The 15,666-nt window shown below is 40.3% G+C and overlaps 1 long non-coding RNA gene across 2 annotated transcripts in view; it reads left to right on the forward strand.

Annotated features, from left to right (window-relative positions):
• LOC132691360 (uncharacterized) overlaps positions 1 to 1,317 on the forward strand; it is a 46,851-nt gene extending 45,534 nt beyond the window's left edge. The window contains exons 4-5 of one of the 2 annotated variants that reach the window (XR_009615710.2): positions 778 to 922; positions 1,243 to 1,317. This is a non-coding gene — a long non-coding RNA (uncharacterized LOC132691360). The other variant, XR_009615711.2, reaches the window with a different exon arrangement.
• The last annotated feature ends 14,349 nt before the right edge of the window (positions 1,318 to 15,666 follow it).

The raw sequence follows: 15,666 nt of genomic DNA on the forward strand, positions 1-15,666 counted from the left end.
TCAAAATATAGTGGTTTGGAAATGAGTGGAGAACTATATCCAGTTCTCTGTTTCTAGAGAGCTAATGGCAGAAGTGACAGGGAAATGATCTGGGTTGGGGAGATGACTTGGACCACAAAGGCCTTGCACTTACCCTTAGAGCACTGCGCAGCCTGTGGATAGGCAGTGGACAACCCCATTATGTTTCCATTCTCAGTGGGTCTCTTTAGCAGAGGGTAGAGGTGGATCAGAAGGGGCCAAGCCTGAGCTTGGAGGGGGGGTGGTCAGGCAATAAGGAAGTGGTCAGTCACAGTGGTACAGTGGTATAGGCAGGAGGGGAGTGGGTCTGAAGGAGAGAGGCACCAGGAAGACTAACAGAGGAAATGAGTTTGGAAGGCAAGACCCTGGCTAGTGCCAGTGAGAAGGCAGGCTCATGGTTTCCTTGGGCTGCATGACAGGTAAGGAAGTTAGAAGTGGCAAATCTAGCCCTTAGCACCTATCCCAGAGAAGCCCTTGCACATGTCCCAAAGAGCCTTTGAAAGGAATTTCTGTGAAGTGTTGTTTATAATCTGAAATATAAAAAGGCGATACAGCATAGAATGTGGTTAAGGCCTTTAGCTCTACCTCCCATGTTTACAATAGGACTGCTGTTGAGTTGAGGGGCCTGGAAGACCCCGTGGGTGAGTCCACCAGGCAGCTGGATGTACAACTCTGAGGCTCAGAGAAAATCCAGTTTGCAGACTTGTTTGGCATATGCATGTTTCAAAATGCTGTGCTTTAATATACTCTCTTAATTAGGATTGCCATGGTTGTAAGAAACAGAAGCCCACTCAAGCTACTAAAGCAAAAAAAGGAAGACACATCTTAAAGACACAGGTCTGAGACCCCAAGGCAAGAAACATGGCCTCTGCAAAGTCTAGAACTAAGGCTGCAAAGCCACCAGGTATTAAAAGCCACTTCTCTCTATCACATGTTGTCTCCCTCTTATTTGGGGAGAGTTTGTTAAAGATCTTTCCCGAAGCAAAAAGTTGATTTTAATAGAGTCTTTCCATCCCATCCACCTCCAGACAGGTTCTCTAAGGCTCTACAATTTCCCCATTCACAGGGGGAGAAGACCCTCAGAATACCACCTGAGAAAACCAGGCTTCCCTGGTCACAGTGGTATTTATGGCCACCCATTGGAGAGCCACATGAAGCTTCCCCTGCCCCCACCTCCTCTTTGCTAATTCAGCTCTAACTTGGTTGCATCTGCTTTGCTGGCAGCTTCATGGAAGTTAAAGGGAAGAATTAAGGAAAAGAGGAGAAAAAGCTGCCGGAGACTTTCCTGTGACTCGCTGCTAATAAAGTTGATTAGACTGACAAGTCTCTCCTGTTTTATTACTGACAGCTTGTGTCCTCATTTTGATTTATCACCACCACACCTACCTGAGTCAGGAGTGAAGATTAGCCCAAATTAAAGCTTGGGTGACTCAGGAGAGCTGAGACATGACAGCAGGTGGAGGTGGAGGTTGAGGGGGTGAGAGAGCAGCTAACATCTGTGGGTGGGTGGACACAGGCCCTGGCAGAGTCAAAGATGGAGGTACCAAGGATTGACTTCTCTAAATGGGAGGAGAGGGGATTTTACTATTTCCTCTCTGACCATGGAAGAAAGTCCATAAATAAAGCTTGTGGGTTTTGTGTGTGGCTCTGTCAGTCTCAGGGGGGTAATAAATTTTAACCAAGACCTATCTCTGCAGATACCTGGGAACATGAGCTCAATTATCTCCAAAATAAAGCTATGCATTCTGCCTGTGTTATCTTCTTCCAGAAATACTTCAGCTTCTAAGTGTGGGCTGGCTAGACATGAAAACACTTAAGTTCCTGGGGAAGTCTGGAACCCATCTGTAAACCCTCCACAGTACCCTTAGAGGCCCTCCGGCAGCTCACAAAAGATTTACCATGTAACTATAAATTTTGGTAGTTTGACCCCATGCTTTCTGTTGCTCCCTGAGAAGCCCAATTCCAAAGACTTATCAGAATTTTTCAAAGACCTATTGTTGAAAGTGCTGCTATAAACATTGGGGTACAAGTGCCCCTATGCATCAGCACTCCTGTATCCCTTGGGTAAATTCCTACCAGTGCTATATTGCTGGATCATAGGAAAGAGCCTAAATGTCCATCAGCTGATGAATGGATAAAGAAATTGTGGTTTATATACATAATGGAATACTATGTGGCAATGAGAAAGAATGGATATGGCCTTTTTGTAGCAACATAGATGGAACTGGAGAGTGTTATGCTAAGTGAAATAAGTCATACAGAGAAAGACAGATACCATATGTTTTCACTCTTATGTGGATCCTGAGAAACTTAACAGAAGACCATGGGGGAAGGGAAGGAAAAAAAAGAGGTTAGAGAGGGAGGGAGCCAAAACATAAGAGACTCTTAAAAACTGAGAACAAACTGAAGGTTGATGGGGGGTGGGAGGGAGGGGAAGGTGGGTGATGGGTATTGAGGAGGGCACCTGTTGGGATGAGCACTGGGTGTTGTATGGAAACAAATTTGACAGTAGATTTCATATTAAAAAAATTAAAATGAGGGTAATAACAGTAAAAAAAAGAATTTTTCAAAGAGCATAGTAGTTGAGTGGCACATCACTGGAGGTACTCAAATCTGATGTAAGAATACACCTGGAGGACATTTGAGTAATAACTCTGAGATTCCTTTCTAAATGAGTTTCTGGGATCCCAAAATGGGAAATTCCTGGAATAAATGAGTAGAACACTAATATTGAATGAGATGGCCATTCATCAAGAAAAACAAAATTCAGAGTGTCCCATTATATATCAAGGATCCAGAGTTGACTGTCCTGTCCTTATTGGCAGGATCATGCCTCAAGTCTTATTTTCTTCATCTTAACTCACAGAGCATAGATCCTTTAGCACAGTAGACACTCAATGAATGCTTGTTGAATAAATGAACAATGAGGTGATTGCAAGAGTGAAATCCACAGCTTGATGGTTAGAAAGGCTGGTCCAGAGAATTTAAATCCCCACAGCTGAGCTCTTGGCCCCTATATCCAAATACCTTCCTAACCTCTCTTCTTGGATGTCAAATAAGGATCCCAAAAATTAGACATCCAAGACAGGACTCTTAGATTGTCTCCTGTCTTCCTAACTCAGGAGTGGGCAAACATCCAATCAACCAGATGCTTAAGTCAAAACCTAAGGATCATCTCTGAATTTTTTCTTTGTATTTCTCCCTACATAGTAATGCATTAAATAGTTGCATCAACACTACCTCCAGAATATTCCCCACTTCTATCCAGTTCTCTCTCTCTGCTACTACTACCCTGGATCAACTGTTCATTGTCCCTTGCTTAGGCTACAGCCTTAGCCTTCTAATTGTTTTCTCTGCTTTTAACTTTTTTTTTTTTTTTTACTTTTAGAGAAACAGAGAGCATGAGTGGGGGAGAGGGGCAGAGGGAAAGAGAGAGAATGTTAAGTAGGCTACATGACCACTGCAGAGCCCAATGTGGGGCTCGATCTTATGACCCTGAGATCATGACCTAAGCTGAAATCAAGAGTTGGATGCCCAACCGGCTGAGCCACCCAGGTGCCCCTGTTTTCCCTACTTTCATTCTTCCATGCCACCCCACCCCTAACAGCCCATTATCCATGCAGCAGCCAAAAGATATTTCCAAAACATAAATCAGAGTAATTATTTCCCATCACAACTTTTTATAAAAGTCCACAAGTTTCTAGATGATCTTTATTTTGACTAAATTTTAAACTATCTCATACAACTCTCTCCATGCTATACTCTGGCTATACAGAAATTCTTTATTCTTCTGACCAAGCTTGTTTCTACCTCAGGGCCTTTGTATTTGCAGTTTTTAACTACCTGAAAGACCTTTCCCCCGGATATTTACATAACTGGCTCCTTCATTTCATTCAGACCTTAGCTCAAGCTCTCCACCTTTTTTTAAAGAAGTACTTTTCCAATTTCTAGTACCCCTTTAAATATTTTCCTTATATCATGTTCACTATATGATATTATCTTATTAACTTGTTCATTTATGTGTTTATATAGACAATAAAATATAAACTACTAGAATATAAGCTCCATGAGCTAGTCTATATTGTTTACTGCTGTATCCCCAGGGCCTAGAAAAGTACTTGGTACACAATAGGCATTCAGTGAATATTTATTGAACAGATATAGCCTGGAAGGTAATTGCTCCAATCAAACACTGATATGGGAGCTTCATGGTCACACTTCTTATTCTTAAAGGAGCCAGAAACCATTGTGTTGGTGAACTGAGTTTGACCTTAACAACCAGGGAATCATAACACATCAAGGAGAAGACAGCCATGGGATAAGGAAAGGGGTCTTCAAGAGCAAGCTTCTATCTGCTGCCCAGCCTCTCTGGGCCTTCTTAACCCTGTTTTATGGACTTTTTTTTAAAATCAATTTTGCCTACCCACCTTCTGGAATAGGCCTTTGCTGGGGGCTTCCAAAACTCATGCCTTGGATTTAGAAGCTGCATGCCTGACTGCAAACCCAGACCAAGCATGAAGAAACCTAAATTGCAAACAAAACAAAACAAAACAAAACAAAAACAAAAACAAAAACAAAAAACCAAAACAAAACAAAACAAAAAAACCCACCCAAAAACAACAACAACAAAAACAAAAAACAGCCAGAAAGTTGAGTTTTCATCAGAGAAGATAAAACTTGTTGTATTGATTGAGGCAAGCGTAGGAAGGGTGATAGGGAGCAGAAAACAGCCAGAAGCTCCCATTTCTGTCTGATCATAATCAACTCAGAGGTTTATCTTCTCTATTTCATTACACTAGGGAAAGAAGAAAGCACTGACAACCCCACCCTCACAATCGAACACACCTGCAGGTAATATCTCTCTTGCTTTCCCAATCTCTCCCCCCCCTTTTTTAAAACTATTTTCCTTATTAAACTTGCACTGGGTGAATCTCCATTGGCCTATTGATTTGAGTATTAGACTGTGTATCAAAGATATGAAAATACAAATTGTTGTTTCAGAGAGAAATGACTGTCTTTATATTGTTTCTGTCTCCAGGGTTCTAAATATTCCCTGGGGTTCTTAGGCTGCATGGAATCGGAACGAGGGCATCTTCTTGGCAAATGTGGAGTAGATTCTCAGGGAAGATCTGAGCAACCCCTTGCTGCTGTTGCTGACTGGCCCAGTAACAGGTCAAAGATTTTTCTACTTACAATTTTTTAACTCTATATAGAGTCTGGTCAGAATGGGATCTGGATCAAGACATTTCCTGGATACGTTGTTCCAGCATTTAAATCTTGAGAGTGGCCTCTGTGTGGGATGCCACACACTGATTAACCAAGACACTGGGAAGCCCCCTTCATTAATGTCTTATGTGCATCAGAGGGCTGGTGCATATAATTGTTGTTGACCAATGTGAAATCAACTCCCAGAATATGGAACAGTGAGAGGCAGAGGAGAATTCAGATAGTGATGGAGGAAGGCAGAGAGAGAGGAAGGGGCAGTTGGTAGGTTTTCTGCTGATTTTTAGAAGCAGGTAAAAGAGCTCTCAAGCAGAGTTGGAATTGTGCTTAGTTTATGGGTCTTTAAGGAAGCACTGGTCCATGATGCCTGTGGTATTCTTTCTCTTTTATCTGCACTGATTTAGACTGGGCCATTGTGTGTACCGTGGCTGTACAGATAGTGACCTGGTTGATGGGCATGTGGGACCAAAATGTAGCTGATGCTCTGCGCACCACGCTGGGTAGCCCTCACACAGAGTTGTATCAGCCCTAATAAAAGAATACCCTTAAAAAATAATCCTAGGCCCCTGGGTGGCTCAGTCTATTAAGCATCCAACTCTTGATTTCAGCTCAGGTCATCTTCTCACAGTTCGTGAGTTCGAAGCCTGTGTCAGACTCCACACTGACAGTATGGAGCCTGCTTGGGATTCTCTGTCTCCCTCTGTCTCTGCGCCTCCCCCACTCATCCTTTCACACACACTCTCTCTCTCTCTTTCAAATAAATAAATAAATAAGCTTTAAATTAAATATAAAACAGTATTTTTTTAATATATGAAGTTTATTGTCAAATTGGTTTCCATACAACACCCAGTGTTCACCCCAACAGGTGCCCTCCTCAATACCCATCATCCACCCTCCCCTCCCTTCCACCCCCATCAACACTCAGTTTATTCTCAGTTTTTAAGAGTCTCTTATGCTTTGGCTCTCTTCCACTCTAATCTCTTTTTTTTTCCTTCCCCTCCCCCATGGGTTTCTGTTAAGTTTCTCAGGATCCACATAAGAGTGAAAACATATGGTATCTGTCTTTCTCTGTATGGCTTATTTCACTTAGCATCACACTCTCCAGTTCCATCCATGTTGCTACAAAAGGCCATATTTCATTCTTTCTCATTGCCACTTAGTACCCCATTGTGTACATAAACCACAATTTCTTTATCCATTCATCAGTTGATGGACATTTAGGCTCTTTCCATAATTTGGCTATTGTTGAGAGTGCTGCTATAAACATTGGGGTACAAGTGCCCCTATGCATCAGTACTCCTGTATCCCTTGGGTAAATACCTAGCAGTGCTATTGCTGGGTCATAGGGTAGGTCTATTTTTAATTTTTTGAGGAACCTCCACACTGTTTTCCAGAGTGGCTGCACCAATTTGCATTCCCACCAACAGTGCAAGAGGGTTCCCGTTTCTCCACATCCTCTCCAGCATCTATAGTCTCCTGATTTGTTCATTTTGGCCACTCTGACTGGCGTGAGGTGATATCTGAGTGTGGTTTTGATTTGTATTTCCCTGATGAGGAGTGACGTTGAGCATCTTTTCATGTGCCTGTTGGCCATCTGGATGTCTTCTTTAGAGAAGTGTCTATTAATGTTTTCTGCCCATTTCTTCACTGGGTTATTTGTTTCTCGGGTGTGGAGTTTGGTGTGCTCTTTATAGATTTTGGATAGTAGCCCTTTGTCCGATATGTCATTTGCAAATATCTTTTCCCATTCCATTGGTCGCCTTTTAGTTTTGTTGAATGTTTCCTTTGCTGTGCGGAAGTTTTTTATCTTCATGAGGTCCCAGTAGTTCATTTTTGCTTTTAATTCCCTTGCCTTTGCGGATGTGTCAAGTAAGAAATTGCTACGGCTGAGGTCAGAGAGGTCTTTTCCTGCTTTCCCCTCTAGGGTTTTGATGGTTTCCTGTCTCACATTCAGGCCTTTATCCATTTTGAGCTTATTTTTGTGAATGGTGTGAGAAAGTGGTCTCGTTTCAATCTTCTGCATGTTGCTGTCCAGTTCTCCCAGCACCATTTGTTAAAGAGACTGTCTTTTTTCCATTGGATATTCTTTCCTGCTTTGTCAAAGATTAGTTGGCCATACGTTTGTGGGTCTAGTTCTGGGGTTTCTATTCTATTCCATTGGTCTATGTGTCTGTTTTTGTGCCAATACCATGCTGTCTTGATGATGACAGCTTTGTAGTAGAGGCTAAAGTCTGGGAATGTGATGCCTCCTGCTTTGGTCTTCTTCTTCAAAACTACTTTGGCTATTCAGGGCCTTTTTTGGTTCCATATGAATTTTAGGATTTCTTGTCCTAGTTTCGAGAAGAATGCTGGTGCAATTTTGATTGGGATTGCATTGAATGTGTAGATAGCTTTGGGTAGTATTGAAAAACAGTCTTCTTTATGATAGTCCCTCTAGTTAAGGAACTTTTAAATAATTTTCAAAAAGACCCAGTACATTCTGGCAGCTGCTCTGAATCTTTAATTCTCACCTTCCATGCCCCATATGCTTTGATTCCACTTTTACAAACTACCCTAAATTAGGGTACACCTCATCTCCTTCATGTCAATTTAATTCCCTCCAGAAAAAATTTTTTCTCTCAAACATTGTATTTTTCATCTCTAGAAGTTCAATTTTGGTCTTTTTCTATTTTTCATGTCTGTCCTTAATATGTTTGGACTTTCTTCTATCTTCTTGAACGTATGGAGTATATTTACAGTAGATATTTTAATGTCCTTGTCTACCATTTACATTATCTGCATCATTTCTTGGTCTGTTTTTGTTGGTTAATTTTTCTTTTCATTATTAGTTGTATTTTCCTTACTCTTTGCATGTTTAATCATTCTTGTTGAGTATCATTGTGAATTTTACCTCATGTGCTGGATTTTTTATATTCCTTTAAATGTTCTTGAAATTTGTTCTCAGGCTCATTTAAGTTACTTGTAAACAGTTTGATCCTGTTAAGACTTGATTTAAGCTTTGTTAGGCTGGATCACACCAGTCTTTAGTACAGAACTAATTTGACCTTACTGAGGCAATGCCTTTCTGAGTACTCTACCTGATCCCTTGCGTATCATGAGATTTCTCTATTCTGGATTTTGGGAATGTGAGCTATTCCCGGTGCTGTCTGAGCTCTAGGAATTATTCTGCCTTTTCATTTCCAATGGTTCTTTTACCAGCCTTGGATATTCTCTCTCTCTCTCTGTCTCTCTCTCTCCAGAGACCTCTCTGTATAAATCTCCCCTCTGTGGTACTCTACCCTGAAAACTCAGTTCCTTTGGCCTCTTCAAACTTCCAGTTATATCTTTTCAACTCAGAGACACCACCAGGCTCTGCCTGGGATGTCCCTCTCTGCACTGCACTCTGGAAACTCAATTCAGACAGTAAGCTGGCAGAATTGAAGGACTCACTCTATTTGTTTCCCCCTTCTTCAGGAATCCTGCATCAACTCTAACACATGTCTAGAAACCATTTTACCATATATTTTGTGTGGTGTTTTAGTTGTTTAAGGAGGGAGGATAAATCTTTTTTCTGTTCCTCTGTCTTGGTCAGAAGCTAAAGGGCCTCATATCAACCTATAAAATGATTTTCTCTCATCCAAGTACATATTGCTTTTAACATTCAAAGTATCTTTTGTTTGTTTGTTTGTTTTGGCAACAACCAGGTGGCTTCAGCAGTACAGATATTCATATCCTCATTGTAAAAGTAGAAGAACTGAAGGTCAGAGAGTCCAAGGTGCCTGCCTGAGAAGATCATGCAGCTGGAGACTGCTAGAGCCAGAATCTAGAACCCAAGCTTCTCAACATGTTCTTGTCCCACTTGATCACTGTGCATTTCTCCACTTCCTCGGGTCTCACTTACAATTCACATCCTCAAAGTCCCCTTTTTGATTACCCTGACAACCAGTATATCAATCATACTTAGGATTTTGGAGATTAAAAAAAATTCCCGGCACCTTTCATAGGGGCTCAATAAATACTTGTTGAATAAGCAGAAAAGACAAGTTCCTAGGGACTAAAGCTCTTTGATCTCCAAGGGTCTGAGACAGGGTTTTCTTGGACATATGAGCTGGTGGCTCTGCTGTCATTTGTGTCATCAAGACTTGCAAGTGACAGAAAACCCAACTTAAATTGGGTTAAGAAGTGTGTGTGTGTGTGCGTGTGTGTGTGTGTGCAAGCTTACCAGGTTAGGTTGCCCTCAAGCACGGCTATCTTCAGCTCAAGTGCCATCTGTTCCAGAAAGTCTCTCTGGATCTCCAATTAAGCTCTTTTCTTCTTATTCCTATAGAACTTTGATTTCCTTCATGGCTTATTCCAAAGTCCTCACTGTAGTACTGGTGATAATGATAGTAATAATGATTGGTGATAAGGATGGTAATGATGACAATACAGATAAAACTTACTAAGCATGTGATACCTACTGGGAATTTCACATGCATTATCTGATTCAGTCCTCACTACAACCCTGATATAGGCACTATTGTGACCCTCACTTTGCTGAGAAGAAACTGAGACACCAAGACCAGAAGCTAGACCACTTGCTAAAGAAATACAGCTGATCTCTACCTCTGGCTCCTGGATGCTCATAGTTCAGGCCAGGCTGGGATTTTGAACCCAGAAATTCTGATTCCAGAAATTCTGGTTGCCCTGCTGGCAACCTCATTGTACCACATCTATCATGGAATATACCTAAACAAGATGGTGTTCATTTTCCCAAACAGCACAAGTTCATGGAAAAAGACCTGGGTCTTGCTCATCTTTCTATTCCCACATTGTGCAGAATTTTGTCCAGCACCTAGTGGGTATTTGCACCTATTCTGAATTGAGTGTCCAAAGCAGTACCCGTATCCTGCGATAGAAATGAAGTTGTTTACATCATAGTCTTTCCTCTCCCTGGCTCATATTTTCCTGCATCTAGACTAATAGCTCATGTAAACAATATTAATCTTTTGGAATAGCCAGCCACTTCAGCAGAGGGACTGCAAAGATCTCAGCTCAGGACCCGCATGTATGGGAGAGCTGGTTGCTGCAACTTGGCCAAGCATGGCTCTTCTGCTGTCTCATCCCATTTATCATCCATGGAACTAATGATTTGTCACTGCTAGAAACACACGTCTATTTTCAGTATCAGGGTCTTAAGGAAGAATTGGAGGGCTTTCACTGTGATCCACTTCCCAGGGACATGAGCTGGAAGTTGAAGTTCATAGGCCTAGTTCACAAAAGGTTAAGCTATGGGTTAGTGACAGAAACACAACTCAAGATGACTCCAGCACAAAGTCTGTACTGGAGGCCAGAGGGTGAGTTCCAGAGGGTCAGGTAAAGTTTTTCTCATTCTCTGTCTCTCTGTATCTCTCCCTGGCTCTCTCATTCTTGAATTTTCTGTATGCATTGGCCTCAGTCTGCTCAACCACTGATGGACTCTGTTCTTAAAGTTCATGAAGAGTAGACATTACCTTACTTAGGTTTAACATCACGTAACTCAGCAACTGTTAAAAGAAATAGTGCTTCTTCAGCCACTATTGGAAGAAAAAGAAATCTATGATGGTCTGTGATTGGCCCAGCTCTGGTCATGAATCCAACCTTGGGCATTGATTACTGTCTGTGGGGAGGGGGACTATGATTAGCCAGGCCTATGTCATATGCCCATTCCCTAGCCCATGGGGAAAGCAGTGTGATTGACAGCCCCTCTGAAGCATGTGGAGCAAGAAAGGGGAAATTCGTCAGTAGAAGCAGTTGCAGTTGTAGGATGGAAATGTTGTTGAGCAGATAAAACAACTGATATCCCTTTGGAGAACTCTGGAGGGGCCACAGAGCTGACAGGTGAAACATTAGTCCTGGAGTATGAGTCTTCAGCTCAAGGATGCTCTGATAGCTGTCAAAGACTTCCTTTTTCTTCCCTTCTTCATATATATATATTATGTATGTGTGAATACATATGAGTATATGTGTGAGTATATATATGAATATATTATATATAATATATTATATATATTCATATATACATACATACACACATATATACACACACATACATATGAATACATATATGAGCATATATATGAATATATTATACATAATATATTATATATATATTATATACATATTTATATATAATATATATACATACATACACACACACACACAACCTGCCAGTGTCCTAGTAGACCCTCAGTATGAAAGGAGGCTATTGGGTCCAAGTTTTTCTTTTTTCTTAATTTTAATTGTTGTTGACATCATTGTAGATTTACATGAAGCTGTAAGAAATCATTCAGAGGTTATATGTACACTTAGTTTCTCCAATGGTAACATCTTGCAATAATATCACAACCAGGGTATTGATGCCAATACAAAAATAAAATCAAAGCTCCAAATATTTGGATTTTCCCCAATTTTTCTAACCTCCTCTTTATCTGGAAGCAAGCACTCAAAGGTGAGGAGATTTTACCCATTATAAACAACATGTTAAAAACTACAGAAAAACTTGACCCAAAGTTTAAAACAAGCTAAATCTTGATGTGGGAAATCTAGGATGTAACTAGCTTGCATGACAGGCTTATCAAAAAGGAATTTGAGAATCACAGGTTCCATCCTTCGAAAACCCAAAAGGCAGAGTGAGGAAGGGCAGATGGTGTCACCTAAGCCATTTCTGACAGGCGAGGCACTATGCCAATATTCCGAGCTATGACCTCTAATTGGGATCCTCAATCCTTTCTCCCTGAGACTGACTCTGGAACAACACATGTTTTATATCTGCCTCATCCTAACTTCTCCAACCTCCCAGCAACAATTATTGTATCAATGGGCCTGGGGGATTTTCACCCAAGATGTTACTTCTGCTGGGAGCATCTGGCAACAACTTTAATTTTATTTGGTTTCTTCTTTTCTTCCCGAGGAGCATCCTGAAGGCAGCAGATGGCAATAAGAAAGGGCAGATCGATGCTATGGAAAGTGGCCTGGTTTGCCCTTGGATTCTCAGACTCCTGTTCTCTGTTTTTGAGAGTGGTTGTTAGAAGTAAGCTCCTAAGGCTAATTATTTGTGTGTCCCAAATATCCCTGGGAAGTCAGATCTTATTTGCTTGGCTTCTTTATAGTTATGTTTCTAGACTTCAGTGCAGGACCATGGCCACTTGCTCCAGAAATTCATTCACTGACACAACAAACATTTATGGAGTGCTAGCCATGTGCTAGGCCCTTTTCTGGGCACTGGGAATTCAGCAGTGAACAAAACAAAAATATGTTCCCTCATGCAGCCTATGCTCTACGTTCTACATTCTAGTCATTTTCTTGGCTGGTCGTTGACCATCAAATTATTGATCACTACTTTATGCCAGGCAATGCTGGAAATATAATGATCAGCCCCTGACCTCTGGGGGTTCATATTCCAGTGGTAGTACAGGGTTGCATCAGGCCAGCACATCACCTGAGATTCCTTGTTACAAGCCTCAGAAACAGACGCTGGGTACCTCCAACAAAGGGCAATTTATTTAGAAGGCTATTAGGGAGGGTGGAAGAGAAGGGAGGTGCAGCAGGCACTCTGGGTTGTGCAAAGCCTGGACAATCTCTTCCATCACCTTTTTCCCAGATGGCAGATCCCTGATTATAGACATGTGTTCACAAAACTAACCAATCCTCGTACTGCTAAGTCTCTGAAGGGCTGGTCATGTGAGATAATAAAATCTCCATATTCTTTTCAGAAGGCTGTTACTTGTAACCAGGAGTGGCCTAATTGAAAAGGAGTAGCAGAACAAGACTTAGAAATAGGCAGGACACAGAAAAATAACATTCTCGTGGCCAGAATTAATGGCCTCACCACCCAGAACACTCGAAATGGAAAAGCGAGATTTCCTCTATTAAAGATACGGTTGTAATTAATTGTTCTGGGAGGCAAAATCAAACAGTTCTGCATTATATTCTATGAAGTGAAGTTGTGAAGGACCAGCCCTTTGCTATGAGTTGCTCCGAGTGTTGCCTGCCCACCTTAAGAGACACAGTGCAGTGTGGTGGGAAGACTGGAGCCAATGGCTTATCTTTGTAAAAATTTGCATACAGTAAACCCAATCTCCCTTTTCTGAGGGTACAGTCCTATGAGTTTTAGCACATAGACATCACTACCATCTAGGTACAGAACATTTTGGAGCACCTAGGTGGCTCAGTCGTTAAGCATCTGACCTAAGCTCAGGTCATGATGTCACGGTTCATGAGTTCAAGCCCTGCGTCTGGCTCTGTGCTGACAGCTCAGAGCTTGATGGAGTCTGCTTCAGATTCTGTATCTTTCTCTCTCTCTGCCCCTCCCCCGCTTGCACTCTGCCTCTCTCAACAATAAATAAGCATTAAAAACAATCTTTAAAAAAATATACCAAACATTTTTATCACCCAGAAATTCCTCCATGCAGTGGTAATATCTTCACCCTGTCTTATCCTTGGTAACCACTGACCCATCCCCATCCCTATGTTTTGCTTTCTCACATACATATCAGGTAAATGGCATCATGATATGCAGTCTCTGGGACTAGTTTCTTTCAGGATAATGCCTGTGAGAGCCACATAATTGCATGTATCAATAGCTTGTTCTTTTTGTTGCTGAATAGTATTCCATGTTTTGGATGTACCAGTGTGTCTTCATTCATTCATCCATTGAAGAATACGTAGCTTATTTACAATTTGGGAATAGTTACAAATAAAGCTGCTATAAATATTCATATATAAGATTTTGTCTGAAACAAGCTTTTATTTCTATAGGGTAAATACCTAGGGATAGGATTGCCGTGTCATATGGTAAGTATATGTTTATAAGAAACTGCCAAACTATTTTCCAGAGTGGCTGCACCACTTTGCATTCCTACCAGCAATGTTTAAGAGTTCCATTTGCTACACATCCCTGGTGGCACTTGGTATTATCAGTGAGTTTTGTTTATTTTGTTTTGTTTTGATTTTTAGACTATTCTACTAGAAGTCTAGTGGTATTGCATTGTGGTTTTAGTTTGCATTTCTGTTTATGTGCTTGTTGGCCATCCACATATTTCTTGTGAAGCATCTGTCTAAATATTTTGCCCTCTTTTTAACTGAGTTGTCATTTTCTTTTGTTGAGTTTTGCAAGTTCTTTATATATTCTGGGTACAAAGACTTACGTAATTTGTAAATATTTTATTTCAGTCTGTACCTTTCTTTTCATTCTCTGAACAGTGTCTTCTGCAGAAGAAAAGTTTTTTAATTTCCATGGAGTCCAATCTATCTTTTTTTGTTTTATTTTTTGGATTGTGCTTTTGGTGTCAAGTGTAGGATCTCTTTGCCTAACCCAAGGTCATAAAATGTTTCTCCTATATATTCTTTTAAAAAGTTTTATAGTTTTATATTTTACATTTAGACATGTGGTCCATTTTCAGTTAATTTTTGTATAAGGTATGAGGTATATGCCAATGCCCTCTCTTCCTTCTACCCTTCCTTCCTCTTTTTTTATTCATTAATTCTTTCTTTCTTTCTTTTGGTATAGGGATGTTCAATTATTCCTACACCATTGAAAATACTCTCCTGTTTTTCACTGAATCGCCTTTGCAACTTTGTCAAAAACCAATGGACTGTATTTGATTAGTTCTACCACTAGACTCTCCATTCTGTTTTCTTGATCTCTGTGTCTATCCTTTGGTCAATAAATATGATACCCTCTTGATTACTGTAACTTTATAATAAATCTTAACCTTGCAGAGTATGAATTCTCCAACTTAGTTCTTTTTTTAAGAAAAATTTTGTTTTGACTACTCTAGCTCCTTTGCATTTCTATATAAATTTTAGAATTAATCTGTTTATATCTACAGTTCCTACTGGGATTTTGATTGGAATTAGATTGGATGTCTAGATAAGTTTGTGAGAGAAATGATCTCTAATTATGCTGACTCTTCCATTCCATGAACACAGTATGTATCTCCAGTCTTTAGTTCTTCATTCACTAGTGTTTTATAGATCTCAGCATGCATATCCTACATACATCTTTGTTAGATTTATATCTACTTAGCTACTTTCTTTTTTGAGAGCTATATGTCATTTTGTAATATTTCAGTTTCTGATTGCTCATTTCTGGAACATAGAAATGCAGTTGATTTTTTAATATGTTGCCCTTGAATCTTATGACCTTGCTAAACTCACTTATTTATTCTAGATTTTGTTTTTATAGATTCCTTTCGGATTTTCTGTGCAATCATGCTATCCACAAATGGAGGCAGTTTCATTTCTTCCCTTTCAATCTCTATGACTTTTTTGTTTTTAGTCTTATTAGTTGGGATAGGATTTCCAGTGTGATGTTGAATCAGAGTCATGTGAATGAACATTTTCTTGTCGTCAATCTTAGAATGAAAACATACATTCTTTTGTTTACCATTAAATATGATGTAAGCTGTAAGTTTTTTTTTTTGT

Source organism: Panthera onca, chromosome E2 (assembly GCF_046562875.1).
Source record: "Panthera onca isolate mPanOnc1 chromosome E2, mPanOnc1 haplotype 2, whole genome shotgun sequence".
Lineage (NCBI taxonomy): Eukaryota > Metazoa > Chordata > Mammalia > Carnivora > Felidae > Panthera > Panthera onca.